The 15,028-nt window shown below is 43.7% G+C and overlaps 1 pseudogene; it reads right to left on the reverse strand.

Annotated features, from left to right (window-relative positions):
• Positions 1-8,219: 8,219 nt before the first annotated feature.
• On the reverse strand, positions 8,220-8,338 carry LOC112481947 (annotated as a pseudogene).
• Between the last annotated feature and the right edge of the window lie 6,690 nt (positions 8,339-15,028).

A 15,028-nucleotide genomic window follows, 5' to 3' on the forward strand; every position in this document is an offset into this window, starting at 1 on the left:
CTTTTTCCAGAAACACGCGTTCTGCTAGGTCCAAATTCCCTTGTTCCATCTGCCCCGTTGCTGCCTCCCTTCCAGTCGTTTGCAGAGTTAGAACAATGAAACCCCAGCCACCTTAGCCTGTGGGCAGGAGGTGTTTACCCCATGACAATACTTGGCATAGTTTGCCCACCTCCCTAATCCCAGGGTGTTGAGTTCACTGTAACTCAGAAAGATTACAGGTAAACCAAAATTAGGTTTGTCAACCCTGCCTTCCTTTCCCAAAACCATTTTTAAAATAAATCTTTTAATTAGGACTGTATGCATGATATCAAATCCTGTTGCAAACATCTTGCCTACCCAGTTACTAAAGGTTGGCTGAGCCGCTCATTTCAATAAACATTTGAGGTACGATAACAAATAGTTTACTGATGCCTGAATGTGACATCTGCTGCTTTTCCCATCATCTGCCAAATTGTTAATTCCATCAAAATATCAGCCAGCCTTATTTGTGTTTAATAAGACATGGTTCCATTCTAGCTCAGCTGACTAGAGATGTCTGAGCAATGTCCCCTGTATTGTAAATTTTAATAGTTGGCTTCAAACAGAAATACTCTTTTCCTACGGAGATCATTCCTGCATTTGCTGGAGGTCCCATCTAGTCCTTCTCTCCTAGTAGATCTAATCATTTCCAGCTGGATCAAGTTCCTCTTCTAGCCAAGGACTGACTTCATTCATTCCTTCTTTTTTCTAATATTACAAAAATACTGGTGCAAAATACACAAATCCATGAAAAAAGAGGCCAGAAATAGACCCTATTCTAAGTAAAACAGAGGTGATTTTAAAAAGAAATCACAAATCAATGGAAAAGATCATACAGAACTGCGCAATAAATGTTGAAAAAGAAAATAAGTCTCATTTTAGGCCCTATTTCATACTGTACTTCAAGATGAATTTTTTAAAGCTATAGAGGAACTGGAGATGGGGGGTGGGGTACTATAATAAAAAAGAGGTCTTTCCAATTTAGAAGCAACAGAGTAATTCTCCCGAGGAAAAGATTTAACATTTCCAGGTACATCCATCTAGCCTGTACCTAGTCCATGTGACTATTTTAAAGAAAATGGTAAAAATTAAAAGGCAAGACAACATGGGCAAGAAATAATTACAGCAGAATGTAACATAAAAATAAATATCTTTATAATATAAAGAACTGATAAAAATAAATGAGAAAAATGAAGTAAACTATGGTACATTTACCCAAAGGAATATTATACAGCTCTCAAAAACTAAAAAGTGAAAGGTCGTGTAATACAAATACATGCGTAAGAAAGTTAAGTGAAGAGAAGCAGGATGTGAACTTGTCACGACTACTTTGAACTATATAAAAATAGAAATAGAGAACCACGCACAGGGGAAGCTATGGACAGGCAACATCACAAAACGTCATCAGTGGTTTATTAGGTTGTAGAGGTTATTTTTTCATTTTGCTTTTTCCTCTTTTGTCCAAAATTGTGATAATAGTGAAATAAAAACATTTATTTTTAAAAACCATCTCTGTTTTTTGGAATTTAAAATTGCTGCGGGTGAGTGGAGCTAGGTACCCTACCCACAGGATATGCTCTGGTCCCTTGGTCCAGGTGATGTTCACGGCATCATCCCTTCTCCCCAGCTAGGAAGACACCGTACCAAGTGTCAGGGGAGGAAGTGTTCTCAGTCTTGAGAAGTGAATTTTAAGTGGCGTTTGCTCCTCTCCTAGAGTCAATGACCCAGCATAACAGCAGAAATCTGTGGAAGAAATTTTCCCTTGCATATGATAGAAATGAAAGATTAAAATCCTCATTTTGTGGAGGCCTCCTGGGTGTCATCTCTAATCCACTATAGAGCCCCAAATTCCTTTTACCTGATAAAATTAGGGTGTGCCTAAAACTGCCTAGAAACTGAATCACCAGGAAGTGAATTTGTCTGCTAAGCTAATCATAACATCTACTCATTTATTGAATGGGTACTACATGCCCAGAACTGTGTTGTCATGGTTTTATGTCCACAAATTCTTTGATACTCCTCCCCCAAAGAGGTGGAGCTTAGGCATCTTCTTTTGGGTGTGGGCTGGACTTAGTGATTCACTTCTAGCAAATAAAATACAGCAGAAATGACGATGTCATTTTCAAGATTAAATTATAAAAAAGACTGTGGAGTTCATCCATGGAGACCGTGCTTTTCCTTTCCCTCCCCCTACCCCCCGCCTCCCTGTCTTCCCTCACTGTGGAAGGCTACCTGCCATGTCAAAAGGACATCCAGTACCGAGAGGCCCATATGGCAAGGAACTAGACATATCAGCAGCCCTACCCCAGTCCAGCCTTCAGATGACTGCAGCTCTGGCCACGACCTTGAACACAGTCGCATGAAAGACCCTGAGCCAGAACCACACAGCTAAGCAGCTCTGATTCCTGGTCCACAGAAACTTAGTGATAATGTTTATTGTTTTAAGCTGCTAAATTTTGTGGGAAGTTATCTGTTACACAGTAATAGATAAATTTTGTGGAAAGTTATCTGTTACACAGTAATAGATACTAATACATGCACTAAATAGCTTACCTACATTAATTTAATTCTTACCACAGCCCTAAGAGGTAGATATTACTATCCCCATTTTACAGCAACCTGAGGCTGAGAACAATTACACAGCAAGTGGTGTGGTACTTTTAAATCCACCTCCTTCAAGCCATCCTCCATATATTCACTCATTAAAGCAACCATTTCCACATCACCATCCCTGAGTTTCTTTCATGTGAACACTGGGTGACAAGAAATTAAGAGACCAAACAATTCTCAAACCTAGGAAAGTGTGTGGTTCCCACAGGAGGGCAGAGAAGTGTTGAAATGCTGATTACGAAAAAGGTACCCTCGGAAAGAGTACTAACCCATCACATCAAACCAGATGTCCTGTGATCCAGGCTGGATGGCATGACTCCAGATGGGAACAGGAAAGCTCTGGAGTCTGGACCATCTTCACCAGGCTTCAGCCTCCGGCTCCTCTGATCTCTGACCAATCACAGCATCAACTCCAAAAGCCAAATTGGAATCTTCTCTAGAAAAGAAACTATAAGCAGCATCATATGACTGCAGATGCTTATTTTTTAAGTATGGTGAAAATGCTGACTGGGGAATGGTTTTTGTCAGACTGCAGGCTTTAAAAAAGCATTTAATTCAATCTGGCATCCCAGACGGAATGTAAATCTGCTGCAAAGTGAAGTTGATGGGCAAATATATGAGATGCCTTAGCCCAAGTATTTAATCCAAGTACATCACACGACCAATCCATCAAGCCTGAAATAAAAAATAGCATGCAACAGATGTATTTAAGCAGGGAAGAAAGGACCAACAGAATGTCTCGCTCCTTTCTCAGTTCTGCATAAATAAGACTGATTTGCCTACTCTTCTAAGGAAGCCCCAAGTTTAGTGAGAACTGCAAAATCAAGTGTGTCGACTGCTTTTTCATTCCCTTTACTGTCACCATCGCAGACCAGCCTCTCAAGTCATTCCAAAGCATTATAGATTAATTAGATGCAGCAAAGTCCACCACCAATAACAAAAAAATGACAATGCAATATCTCAGAGTGTTCAGAGTATGTTATAATCTGTCATTGTGGTTTAGAAATAAAGCAACTACAAAAATGTATGAGATGAGCCCCTTAACATCAGCCATGTTTACGTTTTAAATAAGTCAGTCTATCAGGAAAGGAAAAGGTGCCCAGAAGCCTGCCGTGAGGCGCTGTGGTAGATTAAAGATGGACGAAATTTCTTTGGCAACTCCTATCAAGATGTGAGGTCCATGTCCCCTTCCCCTTGAATTAGAATGGCCTCAGAATGTTTTGACTAAAAGAACATGGTAGAAGTGATGCCAGGCCAGTTTCTGGGCACAGGCCCTAGGAGGCCGGCAACTTCTACCTCCTCTCTGGGAACCCAACCACCATACCATGAGACAGCCATGTGACAGCCGGCACCAACTGGCAGCCCCGTGGGTACACCATCTTGGAAATGGATGGTCCAGCCCTGGTTGACCCTCCACAGTTGACCTCCCCACGTGGAGCAGAAATGAGCTGTCACTGCCAAGCCCCCCCAAAAGTTCATATTTATGAGCAAAATAACTGTCTTTGTTCTAGGCCACTAAGTTTTGGAGTAGTTTGTTACACAGCAATAGACAAGAGAGACAGGCACCAGGGACAAATTATAAAGGTGGTTTTGAAGGTAAATTTGTAAGAACAGGCATAATATCTGCATTAGCTATTACTAATAAGCAAATTACAGAGATAACTGCAGAACACACCCATCAAGTCACTTTAAGTAAAATATAGCTATGGTTTTACACCACTTGGTGTACCTATACTAAGGGATCAATTAAAAAGAAAAGGAAAAGGAGAAGCAGCATGAGTAAGTTAGATAAAGGAAGAGAGTGCCTGGAGACTCAGTGGCTACACATTATGTGGTTGTCTGACATTAACTGGTGGAAACTCAGAAGTCTGATGTCTGTCTTTCCTTCAGGAAAGCCACAAGTAGCCTGTGCAAGTCAGCAAGACACACAGGTATCTCAAACACTCTGCAAGATCAAACACTCTGCACTTGAAAGGGATCTGCGTCTATGCAAAACTAAACTGTCTCAGCACAACTTTCCGTGATCAAAGGACCCTCCTTCAATATCAAAGACTTCCCAATTTTGCCAGACATCAATAAATCAAGAAGCTATATGGTGAATGAAATATTATTAGATTTGAATAAAAGAGCCCTTATTACATGCATGTTTATGTTTGGCATGCCCTCCTTTAAAGAACCCATTCAACTTCCACCCAACTGTATGGAGGCTACCCAATACAGCAGCAGGCACGTGCAGGCTAGCCAATCAGTGACTGAGTAAGAATTAGACATATGACCCAAATTGGGCCAATCAGAATCTTGCCTGAGACTTAATAAATGGACCTGGGGAGGGAGGGAGACTTTCCTTTTTTTAGATTATAAACTCGAAGCTTTTCTTCTTGTGACGAGTAGTAGCCATCTTTCCCACTGCACAGAGAATGAAACGAACATGCCGAGGAAAACAAAACAAAAGGGATGGAAAGCCACACAGAGCTCAGCAACATTATTCAGGCCCTGACCCTTTCATGCCTAAACGAGCTGCATCCTTGAATGTGCTAGTCATATAAGCTGATAAGTCCTTTTTCATGAGCTGGTTTGAGTTGGTTCCTGACACCACAAAAGAGTCCTGAATTATACAAGCCTCCCGAGGGACGTTCTTGAGGGCAGGGTTGAGGGGCTTCCACTCACAGACCACCAAAACTGAAGCCACCTCTCGCTTCATTCTTTTTTTTCTCCCTCTCATTCAAAAAACATCTGCCCAGTGCCTACTATGTTCAAGCACAGGGTTAGATCCTGCATGTATGGATGATGGAGCTTCGTAATAGATTAAAAGTAACAGTAAATTGTCTGTGCTGGGCATCTGGAGGCTAAAATGGAGAAGAAGAGAATCAGAATCTCTTTCCTCAGGGAGCTTACAGTCCAGTAGAGAAAACAGACATTAAATAAGCAATAAGCACTTGAGCTAAAGAAAGGAGAGGGTGCTGAGGGATCATATAAATGTTATATCCTGGTCTATTCCCTCTATTCCCAACTATGATATTATAATTTATAATAATGTGTATTTGGTCTTTGCCTTTTTTCTTTGTCCCTCTGTCCCATCATGAGGCCTCAACCTCATGACCTCTTCTACTAAATATAATTACCCCTCAAAGGCCCCACCTCCAAACACCATCACATTGGGGATCAGAGCTTCAACATATGAAGTTTGGAGGACACAAACATCCAGCCCATAACAGCCCATGTATCTGTAACAAATTCTGCCTTACAGATAGTAGGCCGTCAATAAATCTTCATGGTAGATGAGAACAATTGGACCTACCCCTGGTCCAATAGAAGCAAAGCGATCTCCTTCAAAGCTGATCACTGATTCCTTTGAGGATAATTTGAGTCATCTTTACAGACAGGTAACTGGTTCCTTGTGAGAATTTGTTTATGTCAACTGTGTGGGCCCTTATCTCCCTAAAGCAGCTATTCCTTCCTATCTTACCACCTCTAGGCTCGGGCATCCCAAGGGCCCAGATGAGAGGATGGCTTCAACTTGCTTCCAGTAGGGAAGCCTGAAGAAAGCTATAAACAAAGAAAACTATTTTTCCAACATAAAAACAGTTCACTGAGTTCCAAGAAAGAAATAACTTTGTGCTCTAAGAGTTGTGAACTTTGGGAAACACAAAGCAGAGGTGACATAGATCATGTGTACGTAAGTAAACAGAAAGTAAAAATAAGGGACGTGAAACCTGTTCCCAACTTCTGCTTCTTGTGGCATTGAGCTGGGAGTTACCACCTTGTAGAACAACTGGGTGCATCCTCCATGTGCTAGGTTCTCAGGCTATTCAATAAATACTGAAAACCTGCATTCGTAATAATGGTAAGCACTTCTGATAATGGTGGCGTATCCTCTATCAGACCATATCCTCTCACAGGTAACAACCCTGGATAAGAGAGGTACATTTTCAAAATTACCTGGAGACACCGGAGGGTAACCAAAATAGGCAGAAACTAGAGGAAAGTTGACACATTGAAGAAGGAAATGGCACTGAGTTTTCCATTTCTTAAAGCTTTTCACCTGAGGACAGATGCCAGCTAGCACCACACAGGGCAGCTGAAATCCCAAAACAAACTCACAATCTTGCTGGCTTGAAGAACCAGGTGAAAGAGTTGAGGGGTACCATGGAGGGGGAAGTGAGGGTGGGAAAAGCTTCAAAAAGAAAGCCACAGAGAAGGAGCCCCAAATTCTACATGTAAATTGTGCAAATCTCTGTCTGACCCCTGAAATAGCCATGTGTGGGGTGGACTACAAGCAGCTCACCTAAGGCTGAAAAACTGAACTGAGTTCTAGCGGCTGCTCATCACAAAGGAGACAGACAGAACTTGGAGTATGAATTTAGCCAAGTCAACTCTCCACTAAACAAACAAACAAACAAACAAAAAACCTACATTCAGTGGAATAATAAACAGAATCCAGAGTATCTGCAATATATCAATCACAATGTCCAGGGTATATTCCAAAATTATTAGACATATAAAGGAACAGGAAAATATGACCCATACTCAAGAGAAGAAGCAATCAGTAAAGACTGATGCTAAAGTTCTTCAGGCTGATGAAAACTTGGATCCCTGAAGAACTCCAGAAAGGGCAAATACATGGGTAAATATTTGACCATATTTTCCTCTTAATTTTTAAAAAATACATATACGATGGTTTAAAGGAAAATTATCAACACATTATAGGGTTCTTAGCTTACAGATGCAGCACATATGACAATACAGCATAAAAGATGGTAAGGGGTGGTAAATGAACCCATGCAAGGTTCTTAGATTTTTTTTATATACACAATATTAACTCTAAATTGACTGCAGAAAGCTAAGGATGTATATTGAATATATATGTATAATGTAAACATGTAGCTACTCCCTAGAGTAGCCACTAAAAAAAATAATGTAAAGAGGCACAGCTAAAGAGCCAATAGATGAATTAAAATTAAATTCTAAAATATATATTCAATTAACCCAAAAGAAGTCTGGAAAGGAAAAACAGAAGGACAAAGGACATACAGAACAAACAGAAGACAAATAGTAAAATAGTAGACCTAAATCAAAACATACCAATAATTATGTTAATTGTGAACAAACTAAACACTAAATATAAGCAGAGGTTGTCAAAAAAAAGCAAGACCCAACTGTATGCTGTCTATGAGAGTTACACTTACATATAAAGTCTCAGATAGACTGACAATAAAAGAACTGGAAAAGATATATCAGACAAACAGTAATCATAAGAAGGTTAGACTGGTTCTATAAATATCAGATAAAGTAAACTTCAAAACAAAGAGCATTGCCAGAGTTAAAGAAGGACATTTCATAAAGATGAAATGATCGATACAGCAGGAAGACATAAAAATCAGAAATATGTAAGAGACTAATAACAAAGCTTCAAGAGATGAAGCAAAAACTGACAGATTTAAAGGGAAAAATAAATTCATAATCATACTTAGTTTAAATATCTCTCAACAACTGATAGATCAGTGAGGCAGAAAATCAGTAAAGACATAGAGAATCTAAACAACACTCTATCAACCACATTGCCCTAATTGACCTTTTTTTTTTTTTTTTAACACCTATGGCAACTGGGATTCATAGGTGGTCTCCCATCCAAGTACTAATCAAGCCCAACCCTGCTTAACTTCGGAGATCAGACAAGATCGGGCACGTTTAGGGTAGCATAGCAGTAGACCTTAATTGATATTTATTGAACAAGCCAGCCAGCAACTGTAGAACTGTTCTTTTCAAGTGCACATGGTCCATTCATAAAGGTAGACCATAGGCTGGGCCATAAAGCAAGCCTCAGTGAATTTCAAGATTGAAATCTAAGAGCACTTACTATGAGCCCTTTACTTGAATTATCTTATTTAATCCTTCACAATAATCCTAGGATATTGGTACATATTATTACAATATTAGTCCAGTTTTATACACAAGGAAGCAAAGGCTCAGGAAACTAAAAGTCACCTTTACTGGACCTCACTGTGACTTTTTCCAGTGATGCTTCCACAAACTAAAGGCTCATTTACTTATCCTTAGACCTAGCCCCACCAAATCTTTGCAGGACAGTGGGAAAAACTCAAGACTTATGATCAGAAGATCTGGATGTGCACCTGCCCTCACCTCTCACTAGCTATGTGTCCTGGGCAAGTCACATGATCTCTCTAAGACTTGATTTGCACATTTATAAACAGCATTTGAGGTAGGCAATACCAGCCCCATTTTACAGATGAGGAAACCAAGCCTTAGATGAGTTACATCATATTGCATGTAAGTGGCAGAGCCAGGATTCAAATCCAGGTCCATCTGACTCCAAAGCCCACGTGTTCACCAACCTGGGCTCCACAGATCTAATGTCAGCACACCTGAGACCTACGTTCCTAGCACAGGTCTGTGATTTGCACCTCCAGGCATAGCCTATAATACAACCTAATATTTACATTAAAGGGTACTTTTTCGTGCTAAATCTCATTTAGATAATATTAAAGTCACAGTAGAGCTGTATTGTTAACATGCACTTTCTGGGGCTGGTCAGCCTGGGTTTGCATCCCAGCCCTGCCATTTGCTTGATTCACAGCCTAGACTAAATCATTTATCCTTTCAGGATCTCAGTTTCTCTCATTTGTAAAATGTGACTAAAAATAGTATTTTGCTTACTATGAGGATAAAATCAGTTGAAACAGGAAAAGTGCTAAAACAGCTGTGAGGTGCATGGTAAGGACCACAGATGTGCTGGCCCTTGTTTCATTATTAGGAAAGTCCCCACACTTTTTGTAGAATAAGCATCGTTAGAGCCTCAGACAGAAGAGGAACGATGCCAGAAGGGTTTGCCCGACTTGCCCGAAGGCACTCAGTGGGTTAGAGGCCGAGCCTGCTGAAGAAGTATTTCCAATTCTGGGTGCGGGACTCATTTTTCTGCCCCACAGCTGCCTCCTGCTCCAGGCCAGGGGTCAGGGGGAGCACACCAAAGGGTGCAGGAGGCAAAGAGGTTTGGTGAGGAGGAAGGGGCCTTCCCTGCTTCCTTTCCTCAGCCTCTTGTGGCTGCAGGCTTGGCCCTGCCCAGCAGAACCTGAGCCACCAGACCTGACAAGGCAGGAACACATGAGGAGCCTCCCCACAACAGTGGGCAGGATCCAGGATGATCCCTGGTGCCCTGGTGCCCCAGCCTGCATGTGTCTGCTGAGGGCACTGGGCTCACACTAGGGCGAGCAAGTGTGGGCAACAGCACATGTCCGCCTACATCACAGCCACGACATTCCAGATCTCCCATCCCAGGACGAAGCAGTCACCAGTCTGAGTTAAGGGTTACGTTGCTGTTCCAGTGTCAGGTCTGATTTTCAGAAAGGGGCGAGGGGGTATTGTGTAACTTCTGGAAACGCAACAGAACATAAATCACAACAAAACATGAAACCAGCTTCTTGAATTGCAAAACGTAAGTCATAGTTCCGATTGTTCTGCAACAGCTTTAAAAAATATATCATCAAGATGGAAACTGAAAACAAAGATAGTTCTAGGAGCAACGCCTCTTGGAAAGGAACGCATTATCAGCTTAGACTGTGGCCCACCACCTCTCTTTGCCTCGTTTTTGCTTTTTTACAGTGTCTCCCTCTTGCCATGAAATCCTCTAACAGGGTCAGCAGAAGCATCTGCAGCCCTGTGCTCTGTGATTGGTCCTGCAGACCTGAGGGCTCCCAGGCCCCAGGGCTGTGCCTGGTGTGACTGGCCTACCATGGAAGAGGCTGAAGGAACCACACTGCCACCATGTGGGTGCCTCTGCTCACGGCCACTGCTAACTAAGAACCATGGCTGTCTGCCCCACCACCAGCTGCAATTCCCCATGGGAACTGCTTACCCTCTGATGTCCTTGATTGGCTGGCTGGTCAGTGGGGCTTAGCAGGGAAGAGGCAGCAGTCTAGAGTCAAATCAGATCCCTGCCAGAGGCAATACAGCACCTTTAAGCTTCCACCCCCTACTATCTGGGTGACCCTGGACAAGCTACTTAACCTCTGTATGCCTCGGTTTCTCCACGTGTAAGTTGGAGGCCGTAACAGTACCAACCTGATAGGGTTGTAGGATTAAATGAGTTAATACATGTAGGGTGCTTAGAATGATGTCAGGTGTTTGGTAACTCCTCGACCCATCAGGAACTTTCAAACCCTTTGAACATGATCCACAGTAAGAAATACATTTTATAGCATAAATGTACATACAGACATAACGCGAACAAAATAATACTTACGACATGCAACATACTCTGATATTTTCAACTGTTTTCTTTTTAAAGCTGATCATAACCCACTAAATTGATTTTGTAAACCTACTGATGATTCACATCTCACTGTCTGAAAAACATTGCAATAAATATCGGTAAGAGGTAGCAATAGAAGCTTTACACTTAGCTCAGGCTGCCAGTCCTGGCTTCCTTCCCTTCCCCTCACACCTGTGTCCTGAACCTGCCTTGTGACTCACAGGGATGAGCCGCCCTATAGCTGAGGAGCCCCTTTGTAGCCTGCTGTGAGCGCTTCCTTCTCCATGTGTCTCACAGGGTCTCTTTATGCAGGAGGGAAGAGGATTCATTCATCTCTCATTAGGTGCTGACAATGGGCCAGGCCAGGTACTCCCTCCTTCCCGCACCCCCACAGCCCTATGAGGAAGGCATCTTCCCATTTCTCAGATGAGAAGCCTGAGGCCAACAGAGATTAAAGTGCCTATGGAATAACAATAAATAGGACTGGTTCCCCTTTGAATTTGGAATGTGAATTAAGCAAGGAAATTGGCCTTCCAGAAAATGCTGTGGAAATGCTGAATAGGGTTAATAAGTGACTCTGGAAGAGAAAGTGCTGGGGACGCAGAAAAAGAGAAATGAAAATGGACAGGGTGGAAGTGCCCTGCCAGATGGCATCTGGCAGTAACAGGAACAGCTGCACCAAGAAATGGTGACCTCAGGAGAGCCAGGAGTACTAGCGGTCCCCCTGAGGATCACCACTGTTGGCTTCAGTCCTAGGTGGGGACAGAGGTAAAAGCAAGAAGTCAGATAGGGTGGAGTGGCCATGCCTGCCCATGCCCTCACCTAGTCTCCTTCCTGTAATGGACAAGGGGCTCTGTTAAGTGGAAGGCTGGCATGGCTGCTGGTGGCCAGGGGATGTGGACTTATCCCAACTGTTCCCTCACTCCATCCCAGAAGGTCCCTGTGCAGCTGTGGCTGTGGCTCTTCCCACCAGGGGGAGTGAGGGAGTCAGCCTGCCAATTGGACAGAGGACATATAATAGCATGATATGGTCGAGATGAAAACATGGCAATGATTTCAAAACGCAAATTGGGGCTTTGAATTGTGGCGGGGACAATGGGATTTGGGATGGGAAGATTTGATGTGGGTCCCTGCTCTCTGTTCATGGAACAAATAATCACTGAGTACCTACTATGATGCACCAAGCACTGAGGTAAGCAATGGAGAGACAGATGGACCCCCAGAAGCCAATAGTATAGTGAGGAGTGAGGAATAAATAGTAAGAACAGAGTACTGAGTGTGGTGATTGAAAGATGCACAGGGGATGTAGAAGCTCAGAGGGTATCTACCCCCACTGGAGGAGGTTCAGTAAAGTGTCCCCAGAGGTGATGCTTAATCTGGTATCTGGTAGCATTTTCTTAGATGAACAATAGAGGGAAAAGCCTTCCAATCATAAGGAGGAGCAACTGCAAAGTGCAGGAATGAGAGACACACTTATGCAGACTTGGAGTTGTGATTCCTACCGGAGTATAGACTGAAATGGAGGTGTGAGATATACTATGCCAATTTACCTGCTTCGTGACCTTGGGCAGGTCATGTAACCTCTGACTGTAAACCACTCCCTTAGATATTGTGCTAGCTAATTACTGCTTGGCTATCGCCCATGGGAACATAGGTCGTCACCCATGGGAACATAACATTCTAACAATAAGCTTTCTGCTTCTGTACCCCCGCTTGCACAACCGACCTGTGGATTGACAGTAAATAGAAGAAAAATTAACCTTTGTGTTTAAGACAGAATGAGGAATGGGATTTAGGGCTTAAAAACCCTGTACCTCTACATTTCGGGGCTGCTTAATTTGGGGTCTGCGTACCCCTGGGAGACCCAGCTGGCAGAATAAAGAGTGTGTTTCCTATAACTCACTGGTTTCTGGTGGTCTGTGTGTCTTTCGGGGGGTTGGCGGCTACAACATTTGGAGGCCCCAACAAGATCTCAGGGAGAGGCCCTGGGATCTAAGACCAGACCACCCTCCGAAGCGGTTGCTGTCCTTGTTGCGGATTCAAAGGGGTGGCCAATCTGAGACGTTCCAGGGCCCTTGAATGCCGTGACGGGGTCAGTAAAATCGTCAAGGACACAACCTTTAGGACATATTCTTTGTTCCTGGTCCCGACAGGAATCTCCGAGGCCTCGATGTCTGGATAAAAGGTACCTTTCTGTTCCTGTTTCTGTTGACCGGTCGCCGGGGGTCTGTGGAGAGACTGGACGCAGTCATATCTCCCAGACCGTGGCCAGGCCGCAGGACGCCGCCTCCTGTGCCCTGTTTTCAGGTTCTGTCTATTGTCTTTTTGTCTTGTCTAGGTTGTAGGTGGCAGACTTCTCTGAGTCCACCTACACCCCAGTAATTGTTCTCATCTGAGTGTCTATTTTGTGTTTTCTGCGCAAGCGATGGGGGGAAGCCCGAGTTCACAAAAGACACCCTTGGGTTGTCTCCTGCAACATTTCAAAGAAGGGTTTGTAGACGGAGCTGACTATGGCATAACGTATTCTCCAGGCAGATTAAGGACGTTGTGTGAAGTCGAGTGGCTGTCTTTTATTGTTAAATGGCCTCTAGAAGGTTAGCAGACTAAGAACATTGTGTGAAGTTGAGTGGCCATCTTTTGGTGTAAAGTGGCCTCCGGAGGGTTCTTTTGACAGGGGTTTAGTGAGGAATATTTGGTAGATTGTCACAGGAGACCTAGGCCATCCCGATCAGTTTTCCTACATTGATCAATGGTTAAACCTTGTTCAGACACCCCCTCCTTGACTCTGCCGGTGTGCCCTTTCTCTAGGGGCGTGAGTCTTAGTTGTGGACACCCCAAAACATGCAGCAATTGAATCTCCAAGATAGCCCAGTCCCTCAGTCCTCCAATCTCCACCAGAGGACAGGCCCTTTATAGTCTATGTGCCTTTCTCGACTAGTGACCTATACAACTGGAAGGCACAGAATCCGCCTTTCTCTGAGAAACCCCAGGCATTAATGGGACTCTTAGAAAGTGTCTTTCAGACTCACTGCCTCACCTGGGATGATTGCCAACAGCTTTTAATTACCCCCTTCACTGAGGAAGAACAAAGACGCATTCCGACTGAAACACAAAAGATAGCTGCGGGAGGGAGGAGAGTTGAGGAAGCAAGGGAACAGATTGAGGAGGAATTTCCCTCCACCCGCCCCGGGGGGGACACGATTCTCAGGCAGGGAGAAGGCATTAGATCAGTACCACCAGATTCTAATTGGGGTAATTAGGATGGCTGCTCCTCAGCCAACTAACCTTTCTAAGGTAACTGAAGTTATACAGGGAGGGACCTCAGGAATCCCCTGGAGCGCTTCTTGAGCGAGGCGTACCGGGTATACACCCCCATTGATCCTGAGGCCCCTGAGAACCAACAGGCAATTAATATAACCTTTGCTACTCAGGCAGGCCCTGATATCCGGCGTAAATTACAAAAGTTAGAAGGTTTTGCAGGGATGAACCTGCCCCAACTTGTTAAGATAGCCCAGAAGGTGTTCAACAACAGGGAGGCACCGGATGACCCCAAACGTATGCCTAAAATCCAAAGCTACTGTCATCAACCCAGCCAATCTGTTGCCAGGCCCAGACCCCGAGACCTCTATTCATGACTGCATAGATTTCACTGATGCTGTGTGTTCCTCGCAGCCAGACCTCAAAGACTCCCCTCTACCTGAGGTCGATGAAGTTCTGTTCATGAACGGAAGCAGCTTCATGCAGGAAGGAAGGAGGTATGCTGGGGCAGTGGGCGTAACTCTAACTGGCACCATCCTGTCACAAGCTCTTCCCCATAGGACTTCTGCTCAAAAGGCAGAACTCATCACCCTCACTGAGGCACTAAGATGGGGAAAAGATAAGGCAGTCACAGCCAATACGCCTTTGCCACTGCACATGTACACGGGGCCATCTACAAGGAAAGAGGGCTTCTGATTTCGGCTGAGAAGGACATCAAGAACAAGGGGGAGATTTTAGCCTTATTTGAAGCCATATAGATGCCTAAGGCTCTTGCTATTGTTCTTTGTAAAGGGCATCAAAAAAGGAGTAGTCCCAAGGCTGAGGGAAACCGACGAGCTGATACAGAGGCAAGAACAGCAGCTGCCACGCCAGTGG

This window comes from Pteropus alecto, unplaced genomic scaffold (genome assembly GCF_000325575.1).
Source record: "Pteropus alecto unplaced genomic scaffold, ASM32557v1 scaffold94, whole genome shotgun sequence".
Lineage (NCBI taxonomy): Eukaryota > Metazoa > Chordata > Mammalia > Chiroptera > Pteropodidae > Pteropus > Pteropus alecto.